The sequence below is a fragment of the Acipenser ruthenus genome, chromosome 1 (genome assembly GCF_902713425.1).
Source record: "Acipenser ruthenus chromosome 1, fAciRut3.2 maternal haplotype, whole genome shotgun sequence".
NCBI classification, from domain to species: domain Eukaryota; kingdom Metazoa; phylum Chordata; class Actinopteri; order Acipenseriformes; family Acipenseridae; genus Acipenser; species Acipenser ruthenus.
This window is the reverse complement of record NC_081189.1, coordinates 86,868,765-86,878,701: the sequence shown is the minus strand read 5'-3', so window position 1 is coordinate 86,878,701 and position 9,937 is coordinate 86,868,765. Positions and strand designations below refer to the sequence as shown.

The window sequence follows — 9,937 nt, the reverse complement described above, 5'->3', positions numbered from 1 at the left end:
CATGAATTGATCTGAAATATCATGTTGAATGTTGGTTACGTGGCTAACATTTAATCTATATGCAGTGTGTTATTCTAATAATAATAGTAACAATAATAATAATATAATTCAGGCTGGTGCAAAAAAGTCCAATGTCAAAGTCTGGAGAAATATCTGGGATTCCATAGCCAAGTCATAATCGTACCAGAACAATTCGGAATTGTATTCAATATTCAATAGTGTATGCAAGCCAGACAATACGCTGGTAAAGTCAATCGTAACTTCCGTAGCCATTGTTTAACGAACATTCCGTTGGAGACACACTAGCTCCGAGTACCATTCATTTGATGAGATCTAAAACTTTCTTCGACAGTTGTCAAATAAATACAAACTTCCCAGACCCGAGACTTATCGAAGGTTAATGTCAGATTTTTTCTTGATTTAGCCATACACTTTTTAAAAGCATGTGTTAACATTTTTTGTCAAACGTAAATTACGTTTTAAAAGCCATTGGACGTTCGCAAAATACAGATATTAACCCCCGCTAATCTTAGCCTCGGTATTTATTTGACAAAAAAATTTGACAAATTAACAAACGTTTGTCTCCAAAGCAGCAGCTGTTAGCTAAATGCTAGCCGTTGCTAGGAGATTGACGGAATCACTTTACCAGCATATTTACACAGATATACGTTGCTACGTTATGTTTGTGTTACTTTGACATTGTCATTGGTCAGGGCGCATCTATACTTCAAGCGCGCATTCGACAGACGTGTCTACGTAAGCCCGCCACTCAAACGGCCTACAGAGGCACCGCAAACAAAAATGGGACGTTGCGAGTTTTCTGAGAGCTGGCTTGCCAGCCCAAAATATAAGAACGGGCTTGACCCAGACCCCAAAACTGATAAGAGAGATATGTGTAAGTTGTGTGTACGATCATTTGACATAGCAAACATGGGTGAAGCGGTGATAGTCAGTCATACTGAAGGGAATAAACACGAAGAGCGCGAGAAAGTATCATGAATGTAGCCGGTGACGTCGTTCTATGTATCTTCAACACCCGCGTCTGCAGCCTCCTCATCATCAACACCCTCTTCAGCGACAATAGACACGCATGATGCAAGGTAAAATTTATCATTACATTTCTACCATCTAGACTGTATACTGGGATTATGAATTCGATAAATGACCATGATTTTTTGTATTTTTTTTTTGTGCAACATAGCTAAGTTTACAGTAACTTGAGCTAACTATAGCAGATAACTTTAACGGAATGAGAGACCAGTGTAGTGGCGCCACTTTCAGCTAACTGGCAAGATGGCTTAGTCAAGCCAAGTATAGCGCTAGCTACCGTTGGCTGATCAGAACTGTGTGTAAGAACTCTTGTCACGATCTTCTGGTGAGTTTAGAGTTCGGTCGGTCATACACAGCATCTGTATGGCTGTGAGTTATGCCACTGCAAGTCAGTTTTGTAGCTACAGTACACGTCAATGCCTGCAAAGGAAGCAGTGTTAATTTACACAATATAAACTAAGTTAGTTGAATATAAACGCATCTAATGTGGACCATTGCTTAATGTTGGCCTTACCTTTTATTAATACCATCATCTTTATATTAATACCAATAATACCAACCTAATTCATTTAGGTTGATGAAACTGGAAAGGTATGAGATTCATAATTTTATACATTTTCACAAAAAAACCTGTATGTCAAGTTTAGCCTTCATAAAAGAGATGTGTTGCATTTTCACCACATTAAATTCAGTTCATGTTGTTAGCCAAAATATAAACAATAATGGGAGATTGATGGGGCTTTATAACAGAGTTGGTTTTGGATTCATGGATATCTTATGATTGAGTCCAGGTGCAATGAACTGAGTTGTGTTTTGTGTTTCAGGACACTGGACCCTCAGTAGATGCTTGAGGACACTGACCATTGGTAAAAGGAAGAGAAGGGCCAATAGTTTCGCAAGCAGCACCTCCTCCAATCAGCGGTGGCAGCACCTACAGGGCCCGACCCACCACTCCACCCCGATCCGCACAGATAACCCAGAAAAACGTCCAGCCTGATGAAGTCATGGGAAGTCATGGTAATTCAGTATATGTTTTTTATCTTCTGGAACCAAAACCCAAACAAAATATTTTTTGTTACACAGCACTTTCTATCAAAGATAAGAACTAGTGTAATATAAAATTATGTATATGTTTCATTTGTGTGCAGTTCCATTAAACTCTTATGCTGTAGCATATTGGACATAAGTACAGTATTGGTATCAAGCAGATATAGTATTGTCTTGCAAAATGGTAATTTCTGGATAGCATTACTCATGAAATGTTATGTAGCAATATTCATATAGTACTGTATATTGTCTACAAATGTGTGCATTCAAATGTTAATCTTCCCCATGAAGGCCATAAAGCTGACAACACAGTAAAATCTTATTTTCCTTCACTACATACCAGTAGATCCCATATCTTCCTGTATAGGAGACATACTTGAACATGTAGAATGTGACAGAGATATTACAATATAGTAAGATGTAATTCTGATTACAGCTGATTACCAAGGGGGAAACATTATGAACATAAAGCAGGGAGACTACTGTACATGCTGAATAGTCACAGGGAATAATCAACTTTTATGTTGGATGAAAAACACTCCTTTATTGCCACTCAGTCTTAGGTCTGTGACAGAGATCAAATGATTCTTTGTGTTAGATCTCCCTCTCGACCTGTGAGGGCACTGTGTAAAAGGAACAGAGTACCCTTAACTAAATAGCACGACAATTTATTCCGTAGGGTAGGTGGAAGTCGGTCATTTAGGAAAGGGGTGGAGCTACGGTATCCAAACTCAATGACCCAGATGGTAAACGGCGTGGCATCCGAGGATTGGAGGAGCGGATGCACTCGTTAACCTAGGGGTCATGAGCGAGGATATAAATAGGGGACATAGCGTAAGTGATCTTTTCCTTTTGTGAATGGTTTGGAAACAACCTAAAAGGAGTCCCTGCATTTAAAGAGATTGTGAGTGTTCTGTGTCTGCCTTGTAAACATTGTTTGTTTGTTTCGTTTGTTGACTAGATTACTAGCACGATCCAGAGCTGCAGACGCAGGCCAGCATTAAACCCGGACACCAGCACTTCACCTTCCACAAGCACTTAATTCACGCACCGTAGGATCTGTGTCTGTGGCTTTGTGTTTTGTGTGGGTGATAAAACTGGACTTTTTGGTTGCAGGTCAAACCCGTGGGATTTTACAAACCGAAGTGATACACGCCGCTGTAATCACTTCCATCATTATTATTTACAGGTGTTTGCCGTAAGGCTCTGCACATTGTAGTAATTTATCAATAAACACACTTGCACCTGTTCGTAATTGTCTGTGTGATTTGTACCTGCACTGCACTCACCTGTATCCACTCACCACTTTGCCACAGGTCCTAATATTGTTCCTACATAAAAATATGAGGACCTGTGTGTGTGTGTGTGTGTGTGTGTGGAGTACACAAGCTAAAGCTATGGCCAAAACTTTTGCATCACCCAAGAATTAACTAATTGTGCTTCATAAAGTCAAATGAAGCCTTCTTAATATTGAATTCAATACCAGTTTGTAGTTTTCCATACTTAATGAAAAACTGACAACAATTGAAAAATGTGAAATTTTGAAATCGAACATGAAATACTGAAGTTCTATTATGGCTTCCAGTAGACTTTGGCAATATCATTATGTAGTTTATTTGATTACATTATGTTCATAGATAGATAGATAGATAGATAGATAGATAGATAGATAGATATTTTTATATAAATTATGTCTCAGTCCTAAAATTCTAGGTGATGCTAAGTTTTTGGCCATAGCTGTACACACCTAAATCTTTGATCAATAATGACTGCAAAATACTAGGCAGACAAAAGGGTTCTCGCTTGCCTCTACCCAAAAATTTGAATATATGTTTAATCCTGCCATTTAGACACATGGTCAAAAGGTGTTTATCACCCTGGGTTTCTCCTACCCATATGTATTGGGTTCAGCCAAAGTGTTTACAGCCCACATGTGAAATATGATCAATTTATCCAATAGAAACTGAGAATAAACATTTCTCTGCTAAAAATTGATTACTTTTAAAAAACAAATACACATTTATTATGATGCAAATGTGTTTCATACAGTAAAATACAAGGCCTACTTTGTGTATTCTACATTAAGGTGAAGATTTTCTGGATTATATCATTTGTTTTACAGCTTTATAGTTTACAGGAAACATTCTTTTACAATCTTTTTTTTTTTGGCAATAACAGAGATTTGCATGCTATGCACACACTGCAGTGCTGGAAGTGTTTCTCCCCTTTCCTTTCCTCCATTTGTCGTCTTTAATAAGTTACCTGTTGTAGGATTTTTTTTTAAAGTCCCATTTTTTTCCTTGTACTTGTAAACGTTATTGTAACATTCCAGATAACTGCAGTGTAGTGGGGGAATATACCACTGAATTGGAGGAGCCGCATGCTCATCTGAAAGAAAACTTAGATGCAACCATTCCATCTAGCGTCCGTCTAGACAACTTGCGCTCCAAAATACAGAAGCTAGAGGAGGCCATTACTAAACAGAAAGCATTCTGTGCCAGCCCCTGCACCACATCCTGCAGCATCCCAGTGGTGTCTGGAAAAGGTACTGGTTCCCTTGTGTAATGAGTATGCAAAGAGTTACTAAGGCTTTACACGCATCTTTTAGTAAATTGAGGCTGAGACATAATAGACTTGAATAACTTTACAGGTTTCCCAGAACAATGCATCATAATAATAATAATAATAATAATAATAATAATAATAATAATAATAATAATCCCTGCTAAGATACTACATTACTCAGTATAAATTTGTATGTTCTTATATTGCAGAATGTGAAGACATATTCAGAAAGGGTGGTGATTCATCAGAGATGTACCTGATCCAGCCTGATTCCTTCTTTAAACCCTACAAAGTATACTGTGACATGACAGGCCAAGGCGGAGGTATGTGGGCATTGAAAAGGGATTGTTATTCCTATTGCAGCTCCTGGTCCAGTGCACTGATCTAGCCAGTATCTGTAAAAGGTGTCATCTAATATTGAATTTGATTATTGTGTTCTGCAGGATGGACATTGATTCAGACCAGGCAGTATGGCAGTGTTGACTTTGGCAGAAGATGGGGCAGCTACAGGAACAGGTTTGAAAGTATTGCACTGGATAATGGCAAAGGTTTCTGCAATGCCCCAGGTGAGAAGTTACTAGCATTTGAAGTAATTTAGAGTATTCACATTCAAACTTTCTAACACAATAATAAATTAAATCAGCTTATAATAGAATGTAAAATACATAACCCAGTGTATCAAATTAAATCAATGTCTATTATAGTGTGTTTAAAATTGAGAACAGGATTCATAATGTGGATCATGACATCAATCGGTTCTACAGAAGGTTTTCATGGTTGCTTTGGTCAGGGGATACCCTAAATAGTGTAAATTGTATAATATGTTACAATAGAGGAGTTATTTTTGTCTAACCACTTCAATAAAGCAATTGATATATCAGGACCAAGGCTACATTGCAAGTGAAGCCAGTTCTACTGTGCTAACTCATTATCTCTGGTTGCTAGGGGAGTACTGGCTAGGAAATGATAAGATCAACCAACTTACAAAAATGGGACCAATCTAACTTCTAATCGAGATGGAAGACTGGAATGGAAACAAGGTACTTGCTCACTACAGCCAGTTTACACTGCAGAACGAAGCCACCAAGTACACACTGGCGGTCGGCAAACTACAAAGGCAATGCTGGCAACTGCCTTCTGGAAGGAGCTCAGCAGCTATATGGGGAAAACAGGACTATGACCATCCACAACGGCATGATGTTCTGCACGTATGACAGAGACAATGACAGATGGTGAGTGCATGAAAAGTCAGTCAGTTTATCTCTGTCTATCTTTAACACAGTTACTTTTTCTTTCTGTTTTCTGTGTCTCTTTCTGGGTTGAGGAATTTGCTTTCCACTTTTCTGACGCTAGGGTTTGAATCTGGCTCTTAAATTTAATTCATTTAGTGAACTCAATTTAGATAGCAGTTTCCACTTAATTTGGCACTTTTTGACTGAATAACCAAGGTATTTTTTTTACTAAAGCAACACATGTTCTTTGAAAAAAACAAGCACAATTATTTTCACAGTTTTAATATTATCATATCCTCCATTAATTCGCTGTGCCAATAAGCTCAATGTTTATTACTATTAGAAACAGTTGCTGTGCATATAAAATGTGGTGTAGGGTACTGCAGGATACAAGGGGATATCCACTCCACGAGAGTCAGACCAGCAACTGAGTGAGCTTTGCTGCAACCGCGCTGCTACACCACCAGTCGCTCTTACAGCCACTCACCCCTTACTCTATCTACAGCTACCCTTTTTATATCCCATAAATCCTGCACAAACCAGGTCACCTGATTTCAGAACCCATTGTGGTCATGGGAATTGAAGTTCCTCTATACACCACGTCATTTACCATGACAAATGCACTCTTCAGTTTGGCTGCAAAGACAAGATATCAGCCTTCCCACTTTTCTGATATCTTCTCTTTGCCTTAAAGCCTGACCATTTGTCACACATTATATCTAAAATTCAGCCAAATAACTTTCACCTATCAAAGCAATGCAGGGCAGGACACCACCACACAGTAGTTTACCGTAAAATCCCCCCCCCCCCCCCCCCCCCCAAAAAAAAACAAACAGAGGAAAAGCAAAATAGTTATCTAAATCTGTAAATTAGAGATTTTATAAAGTTTAAAATAACAACTCACTAATCAATAATAGTAGTGCCTTTAAATAATAATTATATATATATATATATATATATATATATATATATATATATATATATATATATAATAAAAAAAAAACTGTTTAATGTGCGTTACCTTGGTAGTTAACCTTACCTTCCCTACCCAGTCAACCACCAAATGGTAATGCTTTGTATTCTGGGTTGTTTATTATGTAGCACTACATAAATTCCATGACATGGGAAATTAGCTTATGTACCAAACTACTTATGCACAGTAAGGTACCTCCACCTGTAGTAAAACATGAGCATTTGAAGTGTGTATTCCTGTTTTTAGATTTTTCTTAAAGATAATTTGTTATATGTGGATTCCTGAGTTATATCACGAATACATCTCACATTGGCATAAAGTAATTCAGAAATATGTTATTTGTACATCATATTATGCATTTTGCTTTGTGGCAAGGCAGAGTCCTGTGTGTAAATATGTGGCAGGGCAGAGCCCTGCTTGTAAATAATGTTTGGTTTGTGTGTTGGTGGTGGTGGTTGGCAGAGATGGGGTTAATTCCTATCCCTGCCAAAATATGTGAGAATGTGGGAGGGTTGGTCGGTCGGTCGGTCAACACTGTGTGATTTGTTTTATGGTAGTATGGATCAGTAAAGGCGAATGCCCAGCCTGACATAAGTATTGTTTTATTTAGTGTTCATGACTTGTTTTTGTTGAACCTTTTTTTTTTGCTTTGTGAGCAGGGTTTTTTCATTTATTTTTGTTGAATAAATGCACACCCCAGCGCTTAAACCCACAGCATCTGTCTCTGGAATCTCAATATAAAGGTATGATCTTTACCCAGTCATCATCAGAGCATGCAGGAAATTCTTTTTTTTTTATGTAACATCCAGTTTTAGGCCTCTGATAACCGGTTTTAGGCCTCTGATAACCAGTTTTAGGTCCAGAACTTGGTTCAGCTGGTGGCTGTTCTCTTGCTCTTTTACAAACTGCAACATGGAAGACAAAAAAGTACTTTTAATTGGAGTCATTTTTAGTACAGTTTATTATACCTCTGAATTAAAAACATATATATTTATTGGCTCATAATGACAGCATTTGCTGTATAATACACAGTATTAACATTTTTTTTAAGACACTGAAAAAGACTTCTCATCAAAACGTTTGTCATTGAATTTAAGTTTCTTTTAGTATAATTTAGAAATATATTCAGTTCAGATACACAATTCATATTTTACTGATAACTGAAGAAACCCCCAACACTTTAAATGTATTTAATATATCACACCTTTAAAACCCATCAGTTTGGAGTCTCAACCACAGGTTCAGCAGGACTGTGTACTCATGTTCCTAAGACCGCACTTAAAAACATTTTGTATTACACCACAGAAATGTCAACAAACACAAGTGTTAGGTATAATTAGTTGCTGGTTTTAATGGAAATGAGCAAGGGTAAACATGGGTAAGCAATTGTACAGGGTACCCTGTGTTACAGAGCACCCTGCAGTGTTTACAAGAGCTGCATTCATTTCCTTTTGCTGTGTTGCAGTGATATATATGAATACAACTATCACTGCAATACTGGGCCGCTACGCAAGTGTGCCTACCCTAACCGTGCGGTCACACACGCCTGGTCAGCGCGTAGTATATACCAGGGGGACACAAGGCCGAAGCCGCAGTGGGCAGACAGCAAAAACACAGTAGAAAGATAGTATAGGGGAGAGCACACTGTTTGTTTACAAGGCCTGACTCACCGAGGTGGGCAGGCCTACGCAGCCGGCAGGGTCTACTTGACAGCGGGGAGGTGGCAAGGCCTAGCAACTGGAGGAGATCGCGACTGGAAGAGTCACTCAACAGCGGGGATACGGCAAGGCCTAGCCCTGTGGAGGAACTGTGTACTCTCAGAAAGAATAGACAACCACTCATGGATGACTGCACAGGCAGTCGCTCACACACAACAGACAGATACAGAGAGCAGTCTACCATGCAAGCGAGGAGGCTGCTGAAAGACAGAAAGGCAAAAAGGCTTGGTCTTTTTCAAAGTCGTTGATTCCGGGAAAGTGGCGAGCCAGCTTTCAGCATGAATGCAAGAGAAATACAATCGACTCGATTCGACTCGAGAAGCTCTTTTCTATCAACACGCTCAGCTCAACACAGAGGTCTTACCGTACTGTCTTGAGAAGGAAAAAGAGACATGGTTTACTTTGGATGATAGTTTTATCCCCTCGGTGGGCAGGACTGAGTGCATCATCCCAGGAAGGGGCCTACCAGCAGCTCTGGTATAGAGAGCTCAGCAATACCTACCCAATGGGTAGGCATATCCCATATGTAATGTCTTTGGTGGTCCTCTTTCAAGTGAAAGGGAACAAGATTTATCAGTTTGATTAATAACTTGATTTTGTTAATATTGAAACAATCATCAAAGTACTAAATATTTTAAATGTTAATAGCTAATTAGTCACAAAAATGTATTGGCATCAATTTTTAAATGAATGTTATCAAGTACAAAAGTTAGTATGAAAACGTTTCTACAAAAGAAAAAAAAAACATTCTGGCACCTCAAAACTCCTGTAGCTGCCTTTTCTGTTCTTTATACTTTGCAAAACGTATTCTTTGGCAGCGGATTCGACATATTGTAATTTTATTAATACTGAACACACTTTACATCTGCCAGCAGAGCGATCACATGACTTTAACACTGCGCTGGCTGTGAGGACCCAAGACAGCGAGCCACAGTACGCTGCCCTAGTCCAGCCTCCAACATACGAAGGCGCTGCTCTCTTGACAGACGTGGCATATTTTTTTTTTTTCTGTGATTTTCTTTATTGCTTTTATTCAAGATTGCAATTCAGCAGCTGAAATCACTCCATATCCAGTGTCCAATCAACTGTCTCACTAAGTAGGTGATTAAGTGCATATGCTTCAGTCATAATCGCTCAAGCGTGTCATGGACAAGATGAATGATCGAGTGATTAAAAAGAACCCAAAAACATTTCATCAATGTCCATCATTTATATACCTTATTTTTTTCAAAAATAAATGTGTTAGAATAGTGATAAGTTTCTTTTGATGCTCGGTATATTGTGCATTGTTCCTCGCTATCTTGTAAAGCGCTTTTGTGATGGTGGTCCACGATGAAGGCACTGTATAAAAT

General features: G+C 38.6%; 1 long non-coding RNA gene and 1 pseudogene across 1 annotated transcript; both read left to right on the top strand.

Annotated features, from left to right (window-relative positions):
- Nucleotides 1-802: 802 nt before the first annotated feature.
- LOC131696743 (uncharacterized) lies at nt 803-3,323 on the top strand. Its single transcript, XR_009330552.1, has 3 exons — nt 803-1,100; nt 1,875-2,067; nt 3,059-3,323. It is a non-coding gene; the product is annotated as an uncharacterized LOC131696743 (long non-coding RNA).
- A 117-nt stretch (nt 3,324-3,440) lies between these two features.
- LOC117420437 (fibrinogen beta chain-like) lies at nt 3,441-9,538 on the top strand (annotated as a pseudogene).
- The last annotated feature ends 399 nt before the right edge of the window (nt 9,539-9,937 follow it).